The sequence below is a fragment of the Macrobrachium rosenbergii genome, chromosome 32 (genome assembly GCF_040412425.1).
Source record: "Macrobrachium rosenbergii isolate ZJJX-2024 chromosome 32, ASM4041242v1, whole genome shotgun sequence".
NCBI classification, from domain to species: Eukaryota; Metazoa; Arthropoda; class Malacostraca; order Decapoda; family Palaemonidae; genus Macrobrachium; species Macrobrachium rosenbergii.
This window is the reverse complement of record NC_089772.1, coordinates 5,385,634-5,412,676: the sequence shown is the minus strand read 5'-3', so window position 1 is coordinate 5,412,676 and position 27,043 is coordinate 5,385,634. Positions and strand designations below refer to the sequence as shown.

At 35.9% G+C, this 27,043-nt stretch overlaps 1 protein-coding gene across 3 annotated transcripts in view; it reads right to left on the bottom strand.

The window, feature by feature from the left end:
* The window catches only part of LOC136855625 (zinc finger protein 385D-like), a 1,128,591-nt gene that overhangs the window by 1,044,970 nt on the left and 56,578 nt on the right, over positions 1 to 27,043 (bottom strand). For all 3 annotated transcript variants that reach the window (XM_067132760.1, XM_067132764.1, XM_067132759.1), the window contains exons 2-3: positions 7,868 to 8,008; positions 2,977 to 3,055 (exon numbers count right to left, since the gene is read on the bottom strand). The gene's annotated coding sequence lies outside the window, so the exon portion shown is untranslated. The remainder of the gene's footprint in view (positions 1 to 2,976; positions 3,056 to 7,867; positions 8,009 to 27,043) is intronic.

Here is a 27,043-nt window from a genome sequence, read left to right as displayed (position 1 = left end):
GAACCTAAGTTACAAGCAGCAAAGCCACAAGCGGCCATTTGAATTCTAAAAGGAAGATACTGCAGATCATCCAGCCCTTATTGCAAAGTGTTCATTGCAATGCAACTCACGGTGTGTCCCGTTGGCATTCGAGTTGCCAGTTCTCTGTTCCTTACCTGAATCTCTCATTTCATTTCGTAATTTCTCTCCCCAGTAAATACTCTCTGACAGCCCGTTGCCCAGTGTTCAAGCGCTTCCCTGCGAGAGTTACTTTCGTGAATTAATCGTCCCTTGCTCTTAGTGAACCTAGAGTTATTCCTCCCATGTGCTTTATCTGGGATTCTATTTCCAGAGATGTGTTATATCATTCACCCTCGTCTTCCTGAACATCCAACTTGCCTGGAGAATTCTCGGGCAGGGTTAGCAACGTGCATTACTGCAAGAAACAAACATCTGTATTGCTCGAGCTGTGGGCTCTCCGTTGTGCTGTAAATAGTATCAGTTATTTACTCACTGCAAGTAGAACCAGTAATTTGGTGTGCTGTTAAATTCTAGCATTGATTTTATTTATTGAGAGTGGAATCAGTATTCTATTATTTGAAATGCCATAATTTGTGTGCAACAAAGTAGAATTTGTAGTGGTCAGAACTTTCAATTGGCGACCTTCCATTATTCTTATGTATGATTTGATCCCTTCTTGTGTTTAGTGGGAATTTACGGCTGCCCACGGTGGGTGGTGTTCAAGGCTTGGCTTAATTAATAGTTCACTAAGGTAACAAACCGTGCCAACCCATATATATATATATATATATATATATATATATATATATATATATATATATATATATATATAACATACAGTATATATTATATATATGCAGTATGATATATATATAAAAATCAGTTAATATCAAATTCACTCAAAGTGAAAGGGAATTCGATATGTAAGTGGCAGAATATTTCTGGGTGTAAAAACATTGTGTGTAAGTGACAAAACTTTCAATTTACGTAAATCTGATATTAACTGACATATATATATATATAATATATATATATATATATATATATATATATATATATATATATATATATATATATATATATATATATATATATATAATATATATATATATATATATATATATATATATATATATATATAATTCATAGTTGTGACCCTTCAGGTCACGGTAAAAATAAAAGCAAGATGAAATAAATATCTGGTTCTTTCTGCAAGTGAGAAAGACCTATTAAGGCAGTGGCCTAAGAATACTTACTACAACAAATATATAATATATATATATATATATATATATATATTGTGATTTATATTCTGTTGGGACAATCGTTTGCCGATTGTTCCCTTGGTGGGTTGTTGCCTCCTTTACTTTTTTTATTTTTTTCTTTGAAGGAAAGTTGACGTATTGTGTTGTCTCTGACAGTGGCAGTATATCTCGGCATCGGTCTGGATGGGCATATATTGCTTACCTGTTGGCTTCGACAGGAGGTAAGGTTCTCCTTGTCTGCATGACTATCCCTGATGATATTTTGATGACTGACCGTGGTCATTCAATGTGGGATTGGTTCCCGTTCGGCAGCATGTGACTGCCTATATCGGCCGTGGTCATCCAGTGTGTGGATTGGTTCCTGTTCGGCAGCCAGAGGCTGTCTTGGTGGCATTCGTCTGTTTGACTTCGTCCTTGTAGACAGTTGTGACTGTCTTGACAACTCTTTGTGGGTTTGTCTGTTTCTGTGTTGAGCCCGATTTGGGACGTTGTATATAGACAAAGTTCTCTTAATTATAATTGTTTTTGGCAGTTAAATTTTTGGACAGTTAAATTTTTGGACGAGTTTTGGATATTATTAATGAAGTCACTTTTGTTTATAATGGCAGATAATTATATATGCTGCTCATGTATTTATTATTATCAGTATGCTGCTTGTATTATTGTTGCTTTTGTTTTGTTTTGCTGCCTGTGTTTATTTATGCTGCTTAAATGTTTATTTAAAGTTTAATTAATTGGATTGTATTTTCCTGCAAAGTGTTATTGTTTTACTCGTATTTGAAGTTTAATTACAATATGTATATTGTATGTTGTACGTTGCACTGACTCGATTTTGTTTATTTTGAATTTGAATGTTTATTGAATTGTTCATTAAAGTGTAACTTCACTGAACCTGACTCATTTGTATATAATGTATATAACTTTGTTGTAATAAATTACTTTAAGGTATTTTTTTCGTTTCGTTCAGCTCCTTCCTCCTTTGTCTGCCTCAATTTCTGCCAGTCATTCCAGTCCCGTAACTTTGTCTGTATTTAAGAACAACCAAAAGTGGTTCATAACAATATATATATATATATCCAGGATATATATATATATGATATATATCTATATACAGCACAGATTTATGGTTCCGCCCACCAAACTCAATGCAGGTCCAACTGATCCAGGGTTCCCCAGAAAGTCGTCCTGCGTTCCCCAGAAAAGTCTCCTCGTCCTTTGTTAGGAGTATATTAATACTAAAATAATGGAGGGAGGTCGAACAGCAGAACATTCATAAATATATATATATATATATATATATATATATATATATATATATATATATATATATATATATATATATATATATATATATATATATATATATATATATATATATATATATATATATATATATATATATATTTATAAATATTCTGCTGTTGAGCCTCCTGCATTATTTTAGTATTAATATACTCCTAACACACACATGAAGACTGGGAGCATTCAAGGACTTGATGAGATCACGTGTTAGACGGTGTGGTATTGTGATGAAATTGTGAATGAAAAACCTCTCTTTACGAAAAGCTCAACTCAGAGAATGCATAGAGCTTAACAAATGACGTGAACAAAACAAATACAAATTTTACCATTTTTGGACGGATGAGGCAAAATAGAAATATGCATTAATTATAGGAAGGAAAATTCCACACCAGGGTGAATCTCAACTTACCGTTCCGTCTTGATGAGCTCTACCAGATTTGGCTTACGTCAGTGGCCTGGGTCACGGCTGCTTCCTAATAAATTCATACCTGCAAAATGAAAAAATAAAAAGTCGCATTAACAGACGTGAGCTGTGGCAAACAACAACAATTTTTGGAATACTGACACATTAAAGAATTAAATCTAAATATTTGAAATTCGTGAAAAAGCGAGTAACATTTTTCATTCTGACACAAAACAACCATTTCTTCTTTCAAATATAAAATTCTGGAAATATTATATAGTTGGGTTTTTTTTAACCAGCCTACATGCAAACAGATATGTATGGCATATTTAAAACTACATTTAGTTTAAACTCTCGTCTTACTGAATAGACTTCACATGGTAAAATATGAACTTAATGAAAATTTAGAGGCTGCAAGATAACATTTATTATGCCAGTATCTTATAATATAGAAAATTTAATAAAAACAACCTTAATAACGTTTGTCATAAAACGAAACTACAATCTCGTCGGTTATCAATTCCAATTTATCTTACGAAATAATTTTTGTGTCCGGCTAAAGAGAGGTCTCATGATTTTATCTGAATTTTTGATGAATAAAGTTACATTTCATTCACAGTTACACTGAGTAATCTTTCGCAGTTGCATTCAAGATAATTATGTATAATTTTGGACAAAAAATCATTTGTTTTTCGTTATCTTTTTACGTGTATATATTTCCATATGATTGCATTTAAAAAATATTATCCGAGTGTTCGTTTAGTTTTTAATGTTAAAACACAATGTGCACATTTTATTACATAACTTTCTGAATCTCTTTTATGTTAAGTTGAAATAATTATGGTTAGGTTCTTAATTTACATCACTAGGCGGCTTTATTCCTCTGTGGCCTTTAGTATTCCATGACACTGACGGTGGCCAACAGCCTCTTTCATCTCCCTTTCAAGTTGCTGGCTAATTAAGGGTCATTTGAGTTCTGTTCTCTAGGTATTACAAAACCCTCCGGGATTTGAATGACAGAGTTACGCAAAGGTACTGCCAGCGTTATTCTGAGTCTTGGTTATCGCCAGATAAGAATGATCATTCTAAAACCACTGAACAAGAAATTACAAAAGGACACATGAAACCTAACAGCAAGAGACAAGCACACAAGCACGCACATACAGATAAGATTTACAGAAATAACGACTGAACTAGAATGAAAGAAAAAAAAAAAGACAACTGAAACTGAATACTACGAAATTACTTAAATAACTTGCTCGTTTCTTCAGTACTGTATCTGATCCATAAAGTGGAGTTTTCATTAAAAATAATATATTTCCAAAATGGACCGGTGAATATACATGACATTTTCATCAAAATTATAATTCATACAATTTTTTATTCGATTCGCCTCAGCTCATTTCCTAAAAAAATGTTTGGAACAATAAAGCTTGATTTAAGTAGCTTGACATGACAAGAAGTGAGTATAGTACTTTTTAGATATTTTCACTTTGTCAATGTCGTCTGTTGTGTCGATGTGGCTAATCCCCTCACCAATCGGGTGTCTGAAGGTGTTCTTGGTAACAGCACAAACGATTTTACCATTGTTGGCCACTTCGTTTGAACATTTGTCTTTTGTTATGTTAATGAACTTTGTGCTTTTGTCAGTAGTGTAAAAGCTATAAAGAGCATAAAGGCTATGATATTTAGCTAATAAGAAGCTAATACGCTGTCATATATCAAATGCACTCTGATTATTAAAACCTTTTAGAATCTTCCCTTTCCTTCTTAACCCAGTATACAACCATATTATACAAGGAAATGTTACTGCATTTCTACAGTATTAAAAATTAAGAAATGGGAAAACTGACCATCATCACCGTTATTGCGAGGAGGACTGTTCAGTCTTAGCTGGACGTTAACGTTCCTGTTCTTATATTCTTTGTATTAAAGAACTCTGCGTTAGGTTAGTGAAGGCTATAAGCTTAAACCTTTTTAATAATACAGTTGAGTAAAAGAATTTAAACAACTGGCAGTTACTATATTGAAACAGATCAAAAGCAAGCAAGCAAGCACTCATATTCCTTGTGGCCGTTTAGCGTCATCGCGGAATAAAGTGAGGACTGCCTCAGAGCCGGGTCAGAGTTCAGAAGGATTATTTTTGCTGTTACTTAATAGTCGTAAAAAAAAAATCCTGTAGTGCTATAACATTTAAGCCAGCCGTGCACTTACCACGTTTCATTAGTATGTGCCACTCCGTTTTAAGATGATGAAAGTTTGTTACCTACAGAAATCGTTATTACTCTTGACAACTGAAAATATCACCCAGGCGTAGATGAAAGCCCTTCTCGTTTGACAGAAAACATTTACCTTTAATCAAAAAACACATTTCTGATTATCAAAATACTTTACTTTTTAAAGATTAAGGAATGTATAAAAATGTCTGCAGTTGCAAAAAAAACAGTGATACAAAACATATTCACAACCGCCTAATTCAGCTTAACTGGAATGAGGTACACACGATCAGTCATAACCGCATTATTGGTTCAAGAAATTGTACTTCTGAAAAAACTCAACTTCGCGTATGTTGAAAAAAACTTCACATTTACTTAATCCATGATAATTGTAATACTTCTCTTAGCAGTTTGAAGGACAATTTACAGTTTTAACTTAATACACCAAAAATTTTAGTGAAAAAAGCTCTTAAAACGTTTAAATGAATTGTCTTCAGTGCTCATTGTTTCATTCTATTACATACTATTAATTTCACGTAATACTGTATCAAACCGTAGGTCTGGCGTATTGGTGCCAGATGGTCATATAGGTTAATGAAAACTAACCAGGGAATGTAAACCAATATTTCATTGTTATGATGCCCCTACCAAAGGTGAAGCCCTCCTATCATATGATATACAGTAGCGTAGCACTTTAAATGAATAGTGAAGACTACTTAACCCCTGGATTTCACTATTTTACTTTATTATATGACAGAAAGCATCCTCAATTACTTTCGAGTTTAACTGAAATTTGTAGCCGTGATCTTTAAGACTAACAACCGAATGAGATATTACTCGGCATAAAATTACCTCAATTGCTTCACAGGTAAATATAATTGATAACCATCCAAAGAGGCTTCTCCGTATGCATTGCCATAAAGGTTTAGGGTGTGGATAAAGTCCCCACATACGAGTATGTAGCTAAGTTAGGTCCGGGTTCCTGATATGAAGGCTCCTTAGGCGCCTTGTCAACCTCCCTCAGTTTGTTGACTCTTTGCTTTCAGGATTTCATTCAGCAATTCTTAAATCATCACAGTTTGTGATTCTCGAAGACTCTAGTCAATTAGGTGCTTTACCATAAATCTTACCAGACAAAACACGTTATAATACAGTAATTTCAGGTATTAGAGTAAAACACCATAACTATATTCTTAAATAATATTACCATTAGGTTTACCCATGGTCTAGGTTACATTGAGCCACTTTATACGGGTATTGTAAAACCCTGTGGACTTTAAGACTCCACCTGGTCAAGGTAAACTGCTCAAGTTCTTTACACAATTCATTTCGGAATTTATGGCAAGAAAACTTAAGTCTGCAAAATCTATTAGAGAAGGAACGGACGATCATATTTACATGCGATAATTATTGAAAAATTAGTTAACTAATTACACCTTTCAATCAAAGCAAGACAACTTTTGGCATAAAGTGCAGTATATCAGTAATACCAGGCTCCTGTCTCACCTCATTAAGATATATTTTGTAAAAGAAACGAACACCGGAGTTCTTAAATAACAGTAAAGCAAAAAAATTACAGCAGAAATGTTGATTGTACATATTACAAATAAAAAATTACATCCAAGATACTTCTGGTTAGTAAAATATGGCAGAAATGTTTGTACTTATAACAATTTACATCTAAACTTATTTTGGTCAGTAAAATATAAGGTTTTATTAACTAAATGAACTGAAGCCTTCACAATGGATTCAATTTGCTTTTGTACAGACCAGCCAATCACTCAAAAAACCTTTGACTTATAAAAATAAAAAAAGTTAAGTGTTGGCAAAGAGACGGGAGGCACCAAAAAGTGCTGACAATGGAATGACCAACCAGAGAAATTTCGACCTCATCAAACGCCTCCGAGCAAAATTACGAAAGCGCATTTTGCCAAGTTTAAAAGCATAACTGTTCTGGCATCACTCGCTGATTGTATAAAATAGAGAATGTCTATTGTACTAAAGTGAAAACATAGGCCCGTTCATCGTATGATTAGCATGAGTTTCGCTTCAAGTTAAGATTTAAACTATTAGCAGCAGCTATAACGTTAAAATTTGTTAATTAAAAATATCTAAATTAAAAAAATCTTTTTAAAACAATGCGTTACTAAAAACTTTGCGGTACTTAAACCTAGGTTAATTTTTTGCTGAAAACACCAAAAGTTAAACCACCTTAGTACGGATGCAAAATTAAGACAAGTTAATACTAGTTTGGAAATTGGGATCTTCAAGGATATCAACTAAAATCAAGAAATATTTAGAAGAATTACATTAAATTATTACGTCAACTATTGTACTATAAAACCAATTGCAAAATAAGTTAAAAGGTCTCCACTGATAACTAAAGATTTATAGAATAATTCTTAAGTGATGACTAAACTTTACGTTACTTTAAATCTCTAAAACAAAAATCTCATGTCAAGGTACGGTAATATAAAAAAAATAGCTGGACTGACGCCCTGAACACCTGAAAGGAATAGAAATATTAGTTTAAACCTCCCATGCATCCGCCGATACGGGGGCCGCCACCCCTACAAGGACACGGCCACCACCCCAGCAGGGGCGGAAGTAAAAAAACGTTTGGTAAGAAGTTAGACATACACAAAAAATGCACTTGGAAAACCTTTGCACAGATGACATACTTCACTAGTTTTTATGAGGCCAAAAGCATGGCGAGAGTAGTCCGTTTTTGAGTAGTTTGAGAGACTTTCTGGCTGGAAAAATTTTGACCTCTATCGCACAACTGCAGTTTGTGTTCATGACATAGCAGAGAGGTCACAAATCTGGAAGTAGTTTAAAATTAAAATTGCAGCATACGAATTTGCTTTAATAAAATATAACTAGTCATATCTTTACAAGATCCAAGGTAGATATAACGCTTGAAAAAAAAATGGGAAGGCTGTACAAGAGACTTTTACAGGCACTTCATCTCCACGTACATTGTAAATTTTAAATACTAAACTTCACGTACCATCAGATCTCCTACCCTAGAAAGATATATTTGTACTGCAGAAAGTGAAACTACCTACAGTTTTATAGTCTAGAAGCGAAAAATAAAATAAAGTAATGCTATATGATAACTAAAGCTTAAAGAATAAATATTTCAGGGCAAATATTCAATGTAGTCCACAGATAGCAAAGTTTGATATTTATCTTCTGTACAGCAAAATTTTAAGGAAAAACATGACATGAAATACTTAAAATATCAATTTAGTCTAATCTAAAACTGTACATAAAAATTTAAAAAGCTTTGTTCAAGAAACAAAAATCAACCTTTTGCAACAATCTATTACGTCAAGTAACATACCCATCAACCCTTACGATAACGGTGAAAAACTAAAGTCACGAAAATGTTAAAGTCAAGAAAAGTGTGATAACATGAACGTATGAAACCTACCCTTTGTAGAGCCTCGGAGAATTGCCACAAATAAACGTAGACCATTTACCGCGCTACCAAATTCCAAAAGCAAGACCAACCGGTACGGAATTACTTCTAGCTGCCCAGATAGCGCGGAACCGACCAACAAACGAGCAGGATAACACTATGACACTTCACTCACTATTCCAGAGTCGAAAGCTAACTAACGGATTTGCTTGCCGACTGCCGTGCCGAAAACCCGGGTCCGTTGCTGTCGGCGTCACCGTCAAGGACCATGGATTCACCTGTCTTGAAACTTGGACGATTTGTGCGGAAGAGTACTAAGACGTCCTTGGTTTTGTTTAACGGGGAACTTTAAAAGAATTTGTTGATGCTTTCACGCTAATTGACTGATTCTTCGTTTTACGACTTCCCGATTCTTGATAAAATTAACCTCTGTGTATCATAACAGAAAACTTTTATCAATAACTTACCGAACAAGAGAATGAACATTCTTCGGTGTATTACGTATTGTCACGCAGTAAAATAAAAATACTACTGTTTACTGTTTTTTCCGGTCCCACTCCGACGGAAGCCCTCTACGAAACCTACAAACTCAACTCGTCACATAAGTAATAATGCAGACACATACTCGGATTCTTTTATTTACTGGATTGCGTACCCTATTACTTGTCAAATCCACACTCATCACACTCAGAAAAAGTCAAGTTTTTAATTTTTTCTTGAACGACTTGATATTTTCAGTCTTCCTGATACCAAGTGAGGGCTTATTGTATAGTCTTGGAGCGGAAGATTTCAAGTTTCTAAAGCCTACTTTCGAATTACATTTTGGCTCAAATACCTTGGGTCCATCTGTACCTGTTCTTGTGCTGACGCCATGCATTGGATGTATTATATACAGCAAGTCATTCAAATATTTTGGACATCCAGTCATGAAAGCTTGATGAATCATATTTTACACATTATTCTAGCTCTGATGGGGAACCAATGCAGCTCAATATAGGCCAAGTCCTGTCATACGGTGCAACACCCGTTATTAGTCTTGGCTCTCTATTTAGTATTTAATATTTAGTTGCATCTTAGGCAGAGTATTTTCTGCAGTTGCTCACCCAGTTCACGACTCAATTAATCAAAATATTTTTATGGAACACTCTCCAATATATTTTTTTTAACCAAGCAAATTTTTCTAAGATGATGTGCAGTAACCCTTACAACATTTTTAATCTGAGCACTAGAGACAAATAATAGTCTAGAATCACACCTAAGTCACGTACTTTGTCAGCGATCGAAACTATATTTCTATTTATTTATATATTAAGCCGAAAACCACCCCCAAGATTTATCATTTCATTTTTCCTTCCTACCAACAGAAACTCGATTTTATTTTTATTTAATTTCAGCTGCTTAAATGTTGTCCATTCCTTACACTGGTGAGGACATCATTTATTATCTCATTTGTATTGTTAATGTCGTTTATGTAAACACAAAGTTGGGTGTCATCTAGTTCTTCACTGGATGGGTCGATATCGTACTCGCCTAGCACTCGCCTAGGCCCGCGTTCGATTCTCCGGGCGGCCAGTGAAGGATTAGCGGAATTTATTTCTGGTGATAGAAATTCATTTCTCGGTATAATGTGGTTCGGATTCCACAATAAGCTGTAGGTCCCGTTGCTAGGTAACCAATTGGTTCTTAGCCACGTAAAATAAGTCTAATCCTTCGGGCCAGCCCTAGGAGAGCTGTTAATCAGCTCAGTGGTCTGGTTAAACTAAGGTATACCCATGGGTGTCATCTGCAAATAGCTTGAACTTACCCCTACGTCCCTGTAGCATGCTTCATAATACAAGATGGAATTGGACCTAACACACTGCCCTCAGGTGCTCCTGTTCTTAATGTTTCATTAGGTGAGTTTCCTATTTGTACACAGTATTTTCTGTCTAACAGGTAGCCTTTCAAATATTCAAAATCATCCTTAGTAATACCAAGTGATTGTAAATAATTTGAAAGAGATTCATCAATAACTGTATCAAAAACAGCGCTGAGATCGAGCAGCACCAAACTACCACATTTGCTTTATTTATCGTTTCTAAAAAGTAATTTACAACAGAGCCTATGCTATAAGCCGTCTGGCTATCCAGTAAAGCATTTACCCTTTCCAGATAACTAATTATCTGTTCAAGAATTACATACTCTAACATTTTGGACATAAAAGATAAATTCGAAAGAGGCCTGTATGAAGTTCAACTTTGATGATCAAGTTGTTTGTTTAACAACAGCCACTTTCTCAGCTTAGGGAATTTGCATTCAGAGATACTGACATTTATAACTTTCACTGTTATACTAGGCATGAAAATTTTTCAACCCCAATAACTTCAGATTTGGCGTCGAATCAGTTGTACAAGGTATTTTCTTTGCCATTTTAATAATCATAATAATACCATCGTTGTTTACACTATTAAATCTCGTTCGTCCAACATTTGCCAATAGTGTAGTGTTTATCCGATTCGGCATTTCAACACAGGTAACAATTATGTTCTAAATTTTCTCCTTACAAAATTCAAGAAAATTATCGGGGAGCCTTTGTTCCCTTACAGTGCAGTTCAGCTATCCAGAAGTATCCATCATTTATTCATCTCCGTTCCTGCTTCTCGGATTTTCTGATGATAATGTTCAGTTACTCAGTTCTTACAGTCTACGAACTACATACTATCTAGGGAAGTTTTACGTAATCTCTGTCTTGAAAATTTAATCATAATCATTATACATATAAATATATAATACACACACACACAAACTTAATTCAGAAAGACGTTTCTTTCTTAAATTATCAAATCTGGGTTTAAAAACTGCAACTACTTTATTTATGAACGCAGTAAATTAAATGAAGTACGTGTGTGATTTTGTCAGTTGCAGGCGTTGCTTCTACCTCCAAATCGTTTTGGTCTGCTCATTATTCGTTTCTTTAGCCACAACTATAATATCTGCTGCTTGAAGTTAGTGGCATACTTTCCTAACACTTTCTCCGTTGCGTGACGAATGAATAAAAATGTATTTGGGTTTTATTTTTGGAATTACATTGAAAATAAGCAAGTTTTTAACAAGACAAATGTAACGCAGCTCTTAGTAAACGTGTAGTTACGGTAACTAACATCGGCAAATGGCTATTTATTTATTAATATAAACTGCAGGACAGTAAAGCTTTAGCATAATTTTTAGAATTGAAAGCAATGTAAATTAATAAAGAAACAGTAATAATAACGCAAGGATGCTGGTGAGCGAGTGGTGTACCCACTAAGAACACCTGATTTGAAAAAACAGTTCGGCGCTCGACCCGGAGGCGAAAATCCTCAAATCGATATTTTCATTTTGCACCGATATACCCGTAAGTACGATTTACTGCAACATGGTCCGTTATCTCGTAGCGCTGTTTTATATATATATATATATAATATATATATATATATATATATATATATATATATATATATATATATATATATATATATATATATATATAAAAACAAGGTATGGAATGCAAACCCATGGCCAGGCTATTCGTTGATTTTTCCCAACGCACAAACCAACGGAAATGGTTTGCAGGACAAGTCTAGTGCAATGGAGTAAACAAAAGAAGTTATTGAATAAAATATAGCACAGGTGTACACAACATTCTGAATGGTTCCCTTTCATTAAAATTCTTTATTAATGGATTCGTAACGTTATTGAAGCTAATGTTGTCTGAAACAAAAGGTCGTCTGATTTTTCAGTTTGAATTTGTTTACTTTTCCCTTAGTTCTTGGGCTCCAGGATTCATGTTTTCCAGAAAATGCTCGTAATTTTAACCAGTTGCCCTTCGTCAGTGCCCCGCTGTAGCTTTAATTACTGAAAGTTTATATCCTCAAACTTATGGGTGCCCTACTTTCCAATATATATTTCATAAAGTATTCTACCAGCTGGCCATCTACGGCACTTGGGCTGTATATTACTTCAGAGTTGACCTATTCTGATAATACAAACATGGGCTTTTATGGTACAAAGAAGAGAGGAAATCGGTGTCCGTGACTGTCTAGTACACCATGGACAAGATTGCTTTGTACTGAAAACGAATTTCGTCATTTGAGCGGGACTGTCATGCATCAAGTGCTCCTTCGCTTGGGGTAAGGATGAAGAGTATGAAGGACTTTTGTCTGCCAATGATTCCCAAGGTTGCAATGGACTCTCTGATTGAGACCAGGGTTGACATTCACGACCCTGTGGTCTCATTAAATTCCTAAATAATAGTTTTGATAAACATTTATTTTTCAAAGTGTAAGTTTTTTAGATTTTCTAAACAACTGGAGGTATGCTTGATGCTCCTGTAACAGGATTTTAGCAAAATGGATATAAGTAGATGGGTTTATGCCCAGGATGAGCTTTTTTCTTGAGCATTGTATATAGAATTAGGGACTTGAGGGACCTTTTTTATACACCATACTAAATTTAAGAGGCTTGAAATGTTACGCAGTCTCTCTCTCTCTCTCTCTCTCTCTCTCTCTCTCTCTCTCTCTCTCTCTCTCTCTCTAAACTGTTGTACATAATTCATAAAGATGACTTATTCTAACAAATTGGGTTTTTATTAAATTACATGAAGCAGATGCCAGTGTAAATATACCAAGTATACCTGTCTCTGCTAGTGATTCGTTACTAAATCTCATCACCTTTATTAAATAGCAGGTGTCGTGGAAGAATGATTCTGAGGACAAATTAAACCAGATTAAAACTACTGGATTGTGGTACACCGTGTTCAGAGTTTCATTATGTAGCACAACTGATCACACCTATTCATAACCGTACATTTTTCAGTTGGACGGACACCTCTGTCCAAAAACAGTAGCAACTGCTACTACCACTTCGTCTATGACTCCATCGAGTAGACTACTCATGCTGTGTCAGGTGTGATGTCTAACCTACCTAACTAGGGGATTTCGGTCCTGGCACTTTTCAAAACCACTTATTTTGAATTGGTATGGTCCCACCTCATAGAGGTTAATGAGCAACGCAAAACAATCTTCGTTTTTCTCTTTCCCACACAGAGCTTTCTTCAAATTTCAGATATTAACTGATGTTTACGTACTGTTTGAAGAATTAAAGCCCGTGTTAGCTTACGACCAATAATAAAAACATCAATTGATATCTAGGACAAATCTCTTCTACTGACCAAAGCAATTACGAAGCCATTTTTCATATCCAGTTTTAAGGCTGTTTAGAAGCAAATGCATGAAACAAGGTCTCTCTCTCTCTCTCTCTCTCTCTCTCTCTCTCTCTCTCTCTCTCTCTCTCTCTCTCTCTTCCAGACAAAAAAGCAATCTTTCTGTACATTTTGCTTTCATAAAAAAAAAAATTTGAAGAGAGCGAGAGACATTGATGTTTGCAAGTTTATACACAGCAAGAGCGACTGATAAGAGAACTATGTAGGCATACGATTAAGTCTGGTTTTTACGGGCTGCTCTTATGAGCAAGACACCTTGCTGGCACACGTTTTTTTTTTTTTTTTTTTTTTTTAACTGAGGCGAAAAGTTGTGTTGTTTTGTAAGTGACCTCCACAGTTTTCGACCTCATTTGACCCTTTTATCGTGATCATGTGTCGGCTTACACGCGTACCTTCTATTTGTCTCGCTAGTATGTCTATCTATTCATTTATTTATTTGTGTAAGTAGCTTTCAATTTTATTCTTTAGAGATGAAGGCGTGGAGGGTATAGTGAAGGAAAAGTACGGAACAGGCTTATGTGTACATGTGATGATGATGATGATGATGATGATGATGATGATGATGATGATGATGATGATGATGATGATGATATAGGTCGGCATTGTTTTCCACTAATTTCTGGATCTTTTTAGACCATGCAACCAACTCCAGGCATAATCATTATCCATAGCCCACATGCCAGTAGGTGATGATTCGGACCATTCAAACAAGTAGGTATATGTATATATATGTATATGAATATATATATATATATATATATATATATATATATATATATATATATATATATATATATATATATATATACATATATATATATAGCTATATACAGTACATATATATATATAGCTATATACCTGTGCAAGACGCAAGTCTAACCACAAAGGAACTCGTCTGTTGAAAAGTCTATTGTTTGTCTCTCCAGTCATTCTTCATGACTTCATCAATCAAGGTAGAGGCCATTTGCACAGACACCATAAGCCCTTGCATTGATACCTGGAGTTGCCTTGTGCTCTCCTAACGCTGTGTTGAGCTTCATGGTGCCCAACCAGCTAGTGACAGTGACAGACAGTTTTAATGCTATCTCTCCGGCGTCGTATAACCCGTCGGAGGAATACGCCAGTGGAATGTCTTGCAAAGTGGTGTGTGGTGAACATAAACTTTTCAAAAATCACAGTGTTTTTACATAAGGAAGATTTTTTCGTGATATTTGTGTTTCGTCTTCTTTTTTCTTTTTCGACAGATGACGATGCCGCGATAGAGATCGTCCTATCTCCCCTCCCTCAGCCTTCCCAGTGTTCCGGACACCGCCAGGAGGATGAATATGGAGTCTGTTTCTACCCCTATCATCAGTGTACCTGTTTCATCTGATTTTTCTGAAAACGACCTCTTCATCCGCGACTGACTCCGAGGACCTTCGAAGGATAGACCGTAATTAACAGGGAACAGAAAAGGAAGGTACAGAATGTATCTTTCCAGTTTGTTCCCCAAGGTCAAATTCATCAACAATCTGGAAATAGTATTCAAAGATCTCTCCCCCATCCCAAAGTCAGGGCACCTGCATCTGAAATGCCTTTTGCCAAGGTTGCCGCCATTGAAATTTCTAAACCTGCTCCTCAGACTTCAGCTCGGCCTAATTTAAGAGATCACTTCACATCACTCCACGTGGCCAGGCCACTGTAGATCTTCTTAAATTTATCTACTTTCAGGGGTCCAATACCTATGAGAGTAGACCCTGGTGTCTAGGGATCCTCCTCGGTAACTGATTACGCCCTAGAGCCACTATGATGTTACAGGTGTCAGCAGTTCAGCCACCACTTTCAGTAGTGCATAGGTTTTGAAACCTATGGGATATACATGCCACAGCCATATGCTTGGCCAAATTCAAGGCCAGACAAGCCACTACTGCCTGCTGCCCAAACTACCATGGATCTCATCATACAAGGAATAAATCATGTCCCACTCGACCCCAGTAAATTGCCATGATGAATTGGATACCTTGCAGAAATGCCCTGCCCTCAATTTCACACCCTCTCTCACAGGTTTCTCCTACCCTTTTGCACCCTTTCCCAAGACATTCCCCTTCTCAGACATGGAGGCCACTTAGGCCCCCGAGATCTCAGGCCAACCTCCTCCACTTCAGCCCAACCTCCTCCACTTCAGCCCACTCTCCCTCCTCCCACAACCCTCACCATCACCCCCTCCCTTTGCCTCATCCACTCCCCATCCCCTTCCGTCCTCAGATACCCCTGCCTCTCCCAGACCTTAAAACTCTGTTTCTCCCCCTCCACCCCAACCACCCATCGCCAGCTGTGAGCGTGTCGTCGGGAATCCCAGCACCAGCTCCGAGAAGGTATCGTGGTCCTTCAGTAATGAGCAATTCTTTAATATATTGTACAATGTCACCTCTTCTTTCACTATAGCTTCTAGTACTCCTTTCAGCCATGATATAACAAACAGGAAACGTCAAGCATTTCTTCAAGGGTGCCCTGTCCATCGGCATGCCCTAATCACCAAATGAGTACACACAGCGTCAATGATTCCAGCACCAATCGTGGATCATACCACAACCCCTCCATAATTGACGACAGGGAACTGCTGAAATTAATTCAATGAAACATCTGTGGAATTAACACTAAACTTGCTGTTTCAGTCAAAAATTTCTCTTAACGACTATGATATTCTTTTGCAGAAAACATTTCAAGGTAACATCTTTCTTTTACAGATGATACTCGGTGTACCAAACACCCCAGTCTGACACAACAAGAGGTCTCATGACTCTAATTAAATACACAACATCTTCCTTACTTCCAAAAATTAACTGTGGACCAGAAGTAGAATCGCAGTATAAAAATAATTCTTGAGGGAATGACCCTGACCATTCACAATGTTTATAAAGCCCCCAGAAAACATTGGAATCAGAGGCCTTTTTTTGATATGGCATCAAGGAGCAACACTATCGTTGCAGGTGACTTTAATACTCATCATCCCTCTATCAGGCCCAGACACCCATATGACCCCACGAGACGCCACCTGTACTGCTTGTTCCGGTAATTTCCAGGAGTCAAATTACTGAACAACTGTGACAATCCAACTCACTCACAGGAAGGCAAGTTAGACCTAACTCTTTGCTCCACTAATCTGCAAGATGATGTGACCTGGCAGTTGCAGCCATACTAATCAATGACCACTTTGTCTTGCAATCCACCTTATATCTACAGAGACTTCCACCCTCTCCTCCTCCGCCTGGATGGAACCATGAGCTTGTAAACTGAACCATCTTTGAAAACTTTGACTACCTGGTCTATAGAATACATTAATTGTCCCACTTTCTATTTTTTGAGGGAATTTAACATACTTACGGACAAATTCTATCTAGTTATATCGATTACCGCTCCAATAAGTAACACAAGATTCTAGGAAATGATGATGGAAATATTTCATGAACATAAAATATGAACGAGCGGCTAATAGCAATTTTAAAAGTTTATGTATGATGATACACGCAACGTTGTTCATTCTTAACTTTTGTATCCTTTAAAGCAAAGTAGTTTCTCTCTCATGACCTAACGTGCATTGTAGACATTGTGGCGATGAACTCACGCCCGGGAGATGACCTTTGACCCTAATTTCAATTTATTCTGCTCATATCAGCTAATTAATGATTTTCATAATTTCACTAAGAAAAACAATAAAAAAAAATTGCTCTTCACAAGTATGTATATATCAGACGGGACCAAACAACCATTTAAAATTGTGAAAGAAATAAAAACAGGCAAATTATTCTAGGTTTTTCTGTAAAACGATGAGGAGGAATAGGTGAAATACGGCTGACTAGAAACTTAACACAACACCGGACAAAGATCTTCAATGTTTGAATCAGTTAAGGAAATGGTTGGTAGTACGCGATGTGTATGGTCAAGATTGTTAATTTTGTTTTAGGTAGATAGAAACTTTCCCTATTTGTTTCAGTGAGACAGTTGCTTCTACGTTACCTAGAGGACCTTGTTAATAAGAATTTAATACACTGTTCATATGTGCGTACACACACACACACACACACACATATATATATATATATATATATATATATATATATATATATATATATATACTTGTGTATGTATATAAATATATACATATATATACATACATAAATACAGCCGAGATGAAGAGGACGAGGGGTGAAGTAAGAGTGAGTTACTCATCAGTAAATTTTCTTAGATTTAATCTTATTGAAGAGGCACCCTCAATAAGTGGGTAATGCTTCCTTTGCAAACAATTACAAATTCTAACTGTTTTCTGTACTAACGACCGCTTATCGGGAAGTACATGATTTTGTTCTGTCTCCACTGTGCTTAGTGTTGAGGTATCCGTTAATCACTTGATCGTTCCGGTAAGGCTAGGGTTTGTTTCCCGGGATCCCGGGATCCCGGACAATTTTCAATGTTTAATAATCCCGGGATATTTTCGCAAATCCCGGGAAATCCCGGGATAAAAATAAAGTACAAAAATAGGGACAGATTTGACTGCAGGATGGTTGTGGACTTGTTGTTCTGTTTATATTTTTATATACTGTAAATACAGACAATTTCTGTCATTATCCTTATGATAATAATGATAGATGTCTAGGTTATGTCACTGTTTTGATATTTATATAAAATACTTTATATTTTCAGTGAATTGCATTTTCCCATCAACAGCATCTTGCTAAAATTGCTAAAATCTTGTAAAATTTCAAGTTGCAACGCTTTTGCAAGATAAGGCCTGTCAAATAAATCCATGGAGGGAAGATAAAGCGTCTGTTTCAGTGTTTCCAGTTTATTGCAGTAACTAAATCTATAGGGGACAGGGGTGTAAAACCGTGACAAAATAATCATGTACAAATTTGCAGATTTTTCAAGACGAGCATATTCCTTCTTTATCATGTGGAAACGTAGTATTACTGTTTACCTATTGCTTTATTTTGTATATTTGGGACGGTAATCACGCGAAGCAGTCCCAACAGAGTGTATGCTTTGAACAAGTTTGCAGCAGGTTTCGAACAAGAAGTGTTTGTGATGAGTGACTGCAGCCCATGTGGGGTACCGTCCACTGTGTCGTGTTATACAAGATCTTGTTCTGTGAGAAACTTCTCATTCATTTACTTCATGTTATAAATAAAGAATGCATACGTTTAATTTTTCTTCATCTATTTTTACTACATTTTCTGTCATTAAATACTATTTTTATTTCACTGAGTATAAACGAAAACAAATGTATTTTTTTTATCAGTGATAATGAACTATAATTTACATTTTCATTCGCACTGGAGTTTGGAAGCAGAACAAAAATAAAATAGTAAACGAAGCATATTTTAGTTCTTGTTCTTATTCCTCTTACTTTGTTGACAAACAAAGTGTATGCTGTAATTAAACATTGGGTGGAATTAATAAGACAGTCAATCTACAGTAATATTTCTGCATATCTAGTAATGCTAAGCACATCAAAAACCTGAAAGGGAAAAAAGGTATAATGTGTAATTTTAGACAATTGAAAATCCCGTGAATTCCCGGGATCCCGGGATTAGGACTAATTTTATCCCGGAATCCCGGGAAAAAGAAAACGATAATCCCTAAGTAAAGAATGAAATCCTACTGACATGAAACTCGTATTCTATTTTTGTTATCCATCTCCGAAAGAAAAAACTACTGAGCGAAAACGTTAGGTCTCCACTTTGTGAGTCTAATGATTGGCTGACACAAGTGAAACACTTGTAGATGTTGCCACCTGTTAACCTATTGGGTCTTATGTTATAGAACGTCGATGTTATCTCGAGCAGCAACTAGCTATTATCAGTTTTTTCTCAGCGATCCTCTCTCTTCATTTATAACGTTTATCATTTTTTTTTATCTTTTAGACACTTCTCCTAACGGGGTGGCATCAGAGAAAATACAACGCAAAGATCCCTGGTACGCTCATCCTTTAAGTGCTGAGTGGTGGATGAATCGCTGTCCGAAAATTTTCCGGAAGATTAGGTGCTTCATACAACTAAAAAGAAGGCTGCTCCGCAGCGTGGCATTAAAACCCCTAAACGTACAGCGTCCTTCACTTCTACACTGCATCAACATAGTGCTTCCTGGACAAGAGACACTTCCTTTCAAATACCCTTTTCTACGTCTTCCTCTCCTCCTATCTCCTGACACTTCGAATTGTACCTTCTTTTAATCATCATAATTTCGTCCATTCTTTCCATATGAGCAAGCCATCTCAAGACACTTATCCACCCTTTCACCAACATAACTTTTAGCACTTCTTTATATCTCCACATTTTGAAGACTTTCAGTTCCTTGACGTGCTACACATATTACACAAACCGTTCCTCTAAACAAAGTCAACATTCAACATTCGCACTTTGCTTACATAAAGAATGGATGGTTCAACTATTCATTCATACATTTCATCTCTGGCTTCTGCACACAATCTGAGTCTTCCCAGTTGTCCTGCACACACCCTGCTCCCTTTAGTGATTTACCTACTCCACTCTCCACTTCTCTCACCCTATCATCGCCCTTCACACAATGTTTAGGTCATCGATCGATCAATTGCTGAACTTACTTTCGTTCTCATGTGGACAGAATCTCTGAGGTTTCCAACCGCCTCCGGAAAGACTGACATAGCTGAATCTCAAAAGTCACTGTATGGTAGACGCTGAATAAACACTTACGACATTTGCAGAATCACTAATTGCGGCAAGCGTTCATATGTTACAAATATCTCCATATATATTTAACACACACACATATATATATATATATATATATATATATATATATATATATATATATATACATATATATATATATATATATATTGCGATGTGGGAAACCACTTCCTAAGCAAAGCCAAACCTCTAAACTGCCTTGCAATCCAAATAAAGTAATTTTCATACCGATACCTAACTGAGGAAGGGCATGAGAAACTCAGCTCCTACGTAAATTTCTCTCCATGCTCCTGTTTTTGGTGCATCTGTTTATCTTTCCTAAAGACCTGGTGACTGCTTAAATTACCTCTTTTCTGATAAAAGGTGAATGGAGACAAAGCCTGCTGAAATCTGCCAGAAAGGTTGAGTTTCCCCATAAAAACTGGTGAACATGGGTTGCCAGAAGTCACCAGGATTCGGAAGATTCCAATATAGAAAAAGAGGTGACTGAACTGCCATCTTGCGATTCCAGTGACCTCTGGAAGGAGCAAGAAAATAACCCCCCGAGGTCATATAAGGCGAGAGACTGCGGTTGTCAGCCTTAGAAACCTGTTGGTAACAGACTGAAACACATCCCCTTGCATGCTCCTTATTGAGCTAACCCCTCCACGTGGTCACCTTTCAACCACCCAGTCACATTACCTATGCATTCCCATTGAACTCATCCCTCCATTCCTGGTGAAGTTGACGAGGCCCCTCCATCGCTCCATAATAAGGTAACATCCTGATTTGAGGTTCTTTCAACAGTCACGTATCTTTAATCTTTCCCTGTACTCTCATTTTCTTTTCTGAAGTGCGAGTTATCACAAAGACCTAACTCACTTAGCTCAGTGTGAATTGTAATGCAAGCATATCGTAACAGAATCGAGTTATCTTGGCACCCTCTGTGCAACCCTCGATTCGCCCGAAATCATTATAATTATCCTTGTGTAACTGCTGGCTATATCAAATTGCAGACAGTATATCAGCTGTGGAAACATCGACATGTCTTGTGCTCCTTGCAGTGAAAAGGCCACTGCAATTAATTCTTCAGTATCCCTTTCAAGAGGATTAATCATAGACTCTTCAATAACTGAACCAGTGATAGCATAACTAACCACGTGGCAGCCCCCTGTTGTATCTGCCTATCATTCCCCAGTCTTCTGATTGATGTGTTTAATTGTAAATATATTCCATTTAAAGTAAACCTAAATGTTTATCTGCAACAGCCCCTTGTTGATGTATGGCCTTCAGCCCAACTGTGTCTCTATTTAGTGTCCTACCTGACCTAGAAATTGCAGTCAGAATCTCAAGGTGTATTAGTAAGGCCCCCTGTTTACGAGCTACTCCCAAGATTGGACCCCTGAACAAGGAATACAGTAAGTAGGCCAGGTGAGAACCTAAAAATATACATATTATTACAAATATTACCCTGGTCGACTTCTTTCTTTATTTAGTAGTATAAAAAGAAAAGAAAGAACCAAAGCTTTCTCTTTGTGAAGCAGTCTAGGGAGGGAGGCCAGAGAGCTGGGTTTGTTTTCCAAAAACACCAACCATCATCTGGGGATACGAAGTTTAGTTGAGGGCCGTATTCAACAGGGTAGGTTTTACTAGGATCACCTTTCCGTTGCAATGAAAACTAAGGCGGTCTTCCAGGTCAAACGGAAACAAAGGGAGTTCGGCTGCATTCTTTTCGCACTCGAAAGGGACGTGAAGCGTTTCTAACTTGGATAGGTCTGTGGTGCATTTCTATACTGTGACTGGAAATAACTGTGGTGCATTTCTATACTGACTGAAAATAATAAGTGAAAATCCACAATTACATATATAAACAAAAACTGTATTGTTCAAAATACAAAAACAATTATAAATGGTAGCCCCCAATTTTAGTAATATTTTGTATTTGAAACATGAAATTTTTTTCTCTTATACATAATTGTAGATTTTCACTTATTATACAAATTGGTTTCTGAAGCCAATCCGTTTGAATAAAACACCTAATTGGCTAATCTATATCAATTTTGCTGTTATTAAATTTAATCATTTCCATGTCCCGGTTAAAGTTCATTTATAATGCATATATTGAAAGGTACTATGGCGACCAATTAAACTAAGATAACTCAATCTCATGAAAGTTTACGATGATAAAATACAATTTATACTAATGGTGAAGCTAAGATAAATGAACTTTCTTTGCTTCCATGTCTTTAGATATCAGCGTAATTATTTGCACGTAGATAGTCCTTATTTCACGTAGCATTTTTTGCATGAGTCCAGGTTCAAGTAAGCTGCATTTTGTAGAAGATAAAAAAAATTCCTTTGGTGAAGTCATGGGGCGATGGTGCTGGGATTCTCAACGAAAATTATACTTTCAAACGTAATAACAGGCTCCTCGTTTAATGAAGCGCCGAAACCTGAAGGTAATTCGTTAAGTAATTTTCAGTGGGGAAAAAATATTGTCGAATTAAACGAAAACATTAGTCTACCTTAGCCTATTCACTACCTCTGTGGTGGTACTCAATCTTTTATTAGCGATGGCACCCAAACTAAGGTAATCATTACCGTGGTACCGCGTCTTCACCATCCCACCATATCGCATGAATTAACTTCTTATTTAATCAATATTTAATATATATATATATATATATATATATATATATATATATATATATATATATATATATATATATTAGATTGGAAACTGATAATAATTATATGAAGACTTCCGCAAACTTTTTTTTTTACAAATGTTCATTGCGGACGATCTAGCCAAGACAAAATTCATGACAATCTTGCGGCACCCCTAGGCACTGTCTGGGTGCCAAGGCACCCAGTTTGAGAATCACTGCACTACCTACCACCATTCGCCCACAGAGCCCATATCCCCATCTCCCGTACTTTATCCTCCCATGCTTTATCGTATAAATCAACCATGGCACCTGGTGATAAAGAACATTTCTCTTCTCTTTATGAACAACAAGGAATAAAAGAATAAAACACTGCTTGTCGCTTAATGTATAAAAAGTTGGCGTCACAATATCGGAGACGAAAAAAAAACAACGTTAACTGACAGAAATTAAAAATAATAAGAAATATTAAAATAAAATTTTGGTTTTTCTTTAAAAAAAAAAAAAAAGGCCACTCGACGCAGACTTAAAAGATATAGTACAGTCAAATTATGCGTTTGATATATTCCATCTCCTGTAAGAATACTTGTAATATACAAACAGGTGCAAAAACAATAAGCTAAAGAAAATAAGGCAATGACTAGAAAAAAAAAAAACAAATTAGATTGGAAGTTTAACATGAATTTCTGGCCTCATGAGAACTTTTCCTATATTCTTCTCCCATTTACAAGAAGCCGCCTAGCAACAACATCGCCACGCCCCCCTCCCGCCCTCCACCACCCCCTCCTCTTTCATTTTTCCTCCATTGTATGTCAAGCCGACAGATTATGGCACTAAATCATTCCTTCCATAGACCCCGTATAAATGAAAATAAGCGAATGCCCAGGTGATCATACAGTACCCTGTATTACCAGTCAGTCACTGGCTGTCTACAATGTGTCTATTTAATCTATAAACCTGCTCGCCACAACTGAGGTCATAGCGCCGGAAGTCCTAGTAGGCTAAAAATTAATAACATTAGTGAACTAATTTATTACTTGTCAAAACTTCAACCCAAAATCATTTCAAGTCAATGGACCGGTTCTTTAATTTTGCCTCTGTTTTAGGAGAGGTTAAAAATACAGGGTTGCTGAAGCCAGAAATGATAGTCAAATTTTAAGAATTCTTTGTCCAAAAATAATTCTGGGGTAATATTTTTTTTATCTCTGAGTTCATTCACAGATAAAAATGATTTTCAGTATGATTCTTCTTTCACCCCTGCGGATAAATACACGAAGTACAGCCAGACTATTTTTCCTTATTTTCGTCGTCTTTCTTATACCTTGAGTGTGCGTGGGCTTGTGCTAGCCTCTGTAAACACTCGAACGCACTCCAGTTAACCGTAGCAGCTGGCCTGCGAGGCTCACTGTTTTGTTAGTACTGACGTTACCTTCAAATCCACCATTCTTCAGTCAAGGATGATTAAGGATCAATAATGGCTGGTTACGGTAAATGTATGGTGCTCAAGGATATGCAAAGCATAGAAATTCTTCCCCAAGAATAGTTGCTTAGTATAGTAGGTCTATGTGACCCGCCAATATGCCTAGATTGTTTCTAGGATTTTCAAAATAATTTAGCCCTCAAATTTTTCACAAACTATCTGAAAAATAATGAAAAATCGCATCCTACAAGAAATGTTGAAACTACTGCCAATTGTAGATAAGTCAATAAAAACTTTATTGTATAGTTTCAATTTTTTTTCTTAGTATTATTACAAAATTTGAAAATACTGTATCCGTAATTTTAATAGAGAAAAATATATAAGTATAGACTAAAGTATAGAGTTTTCACACAAAAAATCTGAAAAATAATCACACCTGAAATTCTTGAAACTCTGCCAAAACATATTTTGTTTTAATTTATATAAGGAATAAGAAATAAATTTAACGTTCACAAATATTTTATCGTAGTGGAAACAATAACTTCTGTTTCATGGAATTAAAACGGCTTTTTTTCAGACTATGTCTACATAGATAGCAGCCTTATATGCATATTTTTGTTTTATTTTATCTCAGCCTGTTTAATTTCAACTGCCTTAAATCACAAACGACAAAGAAAATATTACCTCAGAAGTATTTTTGGACAAAGAATTCTTACAACTTTACTATCATTTCTGCCTTCAGCAACCCTATATTTTTAACCTCTCCTGAAACAGCGAAATTGTTACGGTGCTTTCCCCTTTAAAACAACTGATCATTCATTTAGAATTCTTTTTTCCATATTTTTTTTAATTCGAACACATGCAAAGTTTTTTCCAAAATCCATTTTCATATAATTTGAGTAATGAAAAAGCTTAACAGGGCAAAGGTTGACGCAACATATGTGAGAAAAGAGATTTTCACGAGTAAGGAGAAAAGATCCAAAAGTCAAGAAAGTGAATTTATTAAGTAATAAAAAAAGAGTCTTGGGAGACGAGGAGAGGGAAATTTTATCAGGCAAGATGGTAAGAAATGGAATTGTTATTAGGACGTTTTAGAAGGGAAGGAAAGGAAGTTTATACAGGTATGTGAAGGGGTTTGTTAGAAAATAAGAAGGGGTCCATTATCTCGCAAGAAAGGAAATCTCATCGGGTTAGAAAATGGAGATTCGTGAGGAAGCAAAAGGAAATTTCACTAAGGAAGAAAATTCAGTTTAACATATAAAAAAATGAAGTTTTTTCGGGAAAGTAAATAACATTTCCTCGTGTGAAAATGAGTCATTATCGTGGGAAAAGGAATTCTTTAAAGGTACGAAAAGGGAGGAGCTTTGGGTAACAAATGAGAGTTTTATCACTAAAAATATACAGTTTTTATGCACTAAGAAAAGTTTGTATAATATAAAAACTAATCATCTGACAAGAAATTGGGTTTTTACATAATACAAATGCGAGGGGTTTTAAGCCATTTACAGTTATTTAATAAATTCATCATTATGTGAAGAAACATTTCTTTACTATGGTAAGAAAAATGATTTTAACATAACATGAGAATCAGAAGGATCACAAATACGTTTCAAAGGTATTAAAAGGGAGTTGCATCAAGTCAGATAGGAAATTTAAGACGTTTCAAAGGTATTAAAAGGGAGTTGCATCAAGTCAGATAAGAAATTTAATAAAGTAAAAATTTGACCTTAAAGAGCAAAGAAAAGAATGAAACTGAATCTTGAAATATTAAGTACTTCAAGATACAGATAGCTTTTTCTGCCAAGAAGACTTCAGTTAAGAAAAGTGAGTTCACTTGTTATTAACTACGTTTTACAAGGGTAGAAAATTATTTCTATATGTGGAGGCCCTATCTTCTCTCTCTCTCTCTCTCTCTCTCTCTCTCTCTCTCTCTCTCTCTCTCTCTCTCTCTCTCTCTTTCTCATAGTGATTTCTTTCCTGGATAGCCTCTGTAAATTATAATACAGAATTGTTAAGTTGAAGTAAGGACTTAGGAGCTATATGGTTAATAAATTGTTTTCCTCTATATTTCTCATATATAAAGAATATGATCAAATTTATGCTTTGTCTCTATTCTCAATGTGTGTGTGTGTGTGTATGTGTGTGTGTGTGTTTAATGTAAAGCTATCTCAATATTTACCCAAATTTATCATAATTATGGAAATATCTAATCATTATCAAAACTAAATGGGAAAACCCGACCGATTATTGTCTATGCAGCCCATATTCTTCCACTGCGAATAAGAACACCTTTAACTTATTGTAATGCTGAATCTCAAATAATTTGCGAACTCCATTATGATTCCCTATTCAAAATAAAACGTTATTTCACTTTCATGTTTATTGAATATAGAATCATCCAAGCCTAGATAAACTTAGCAGTTTT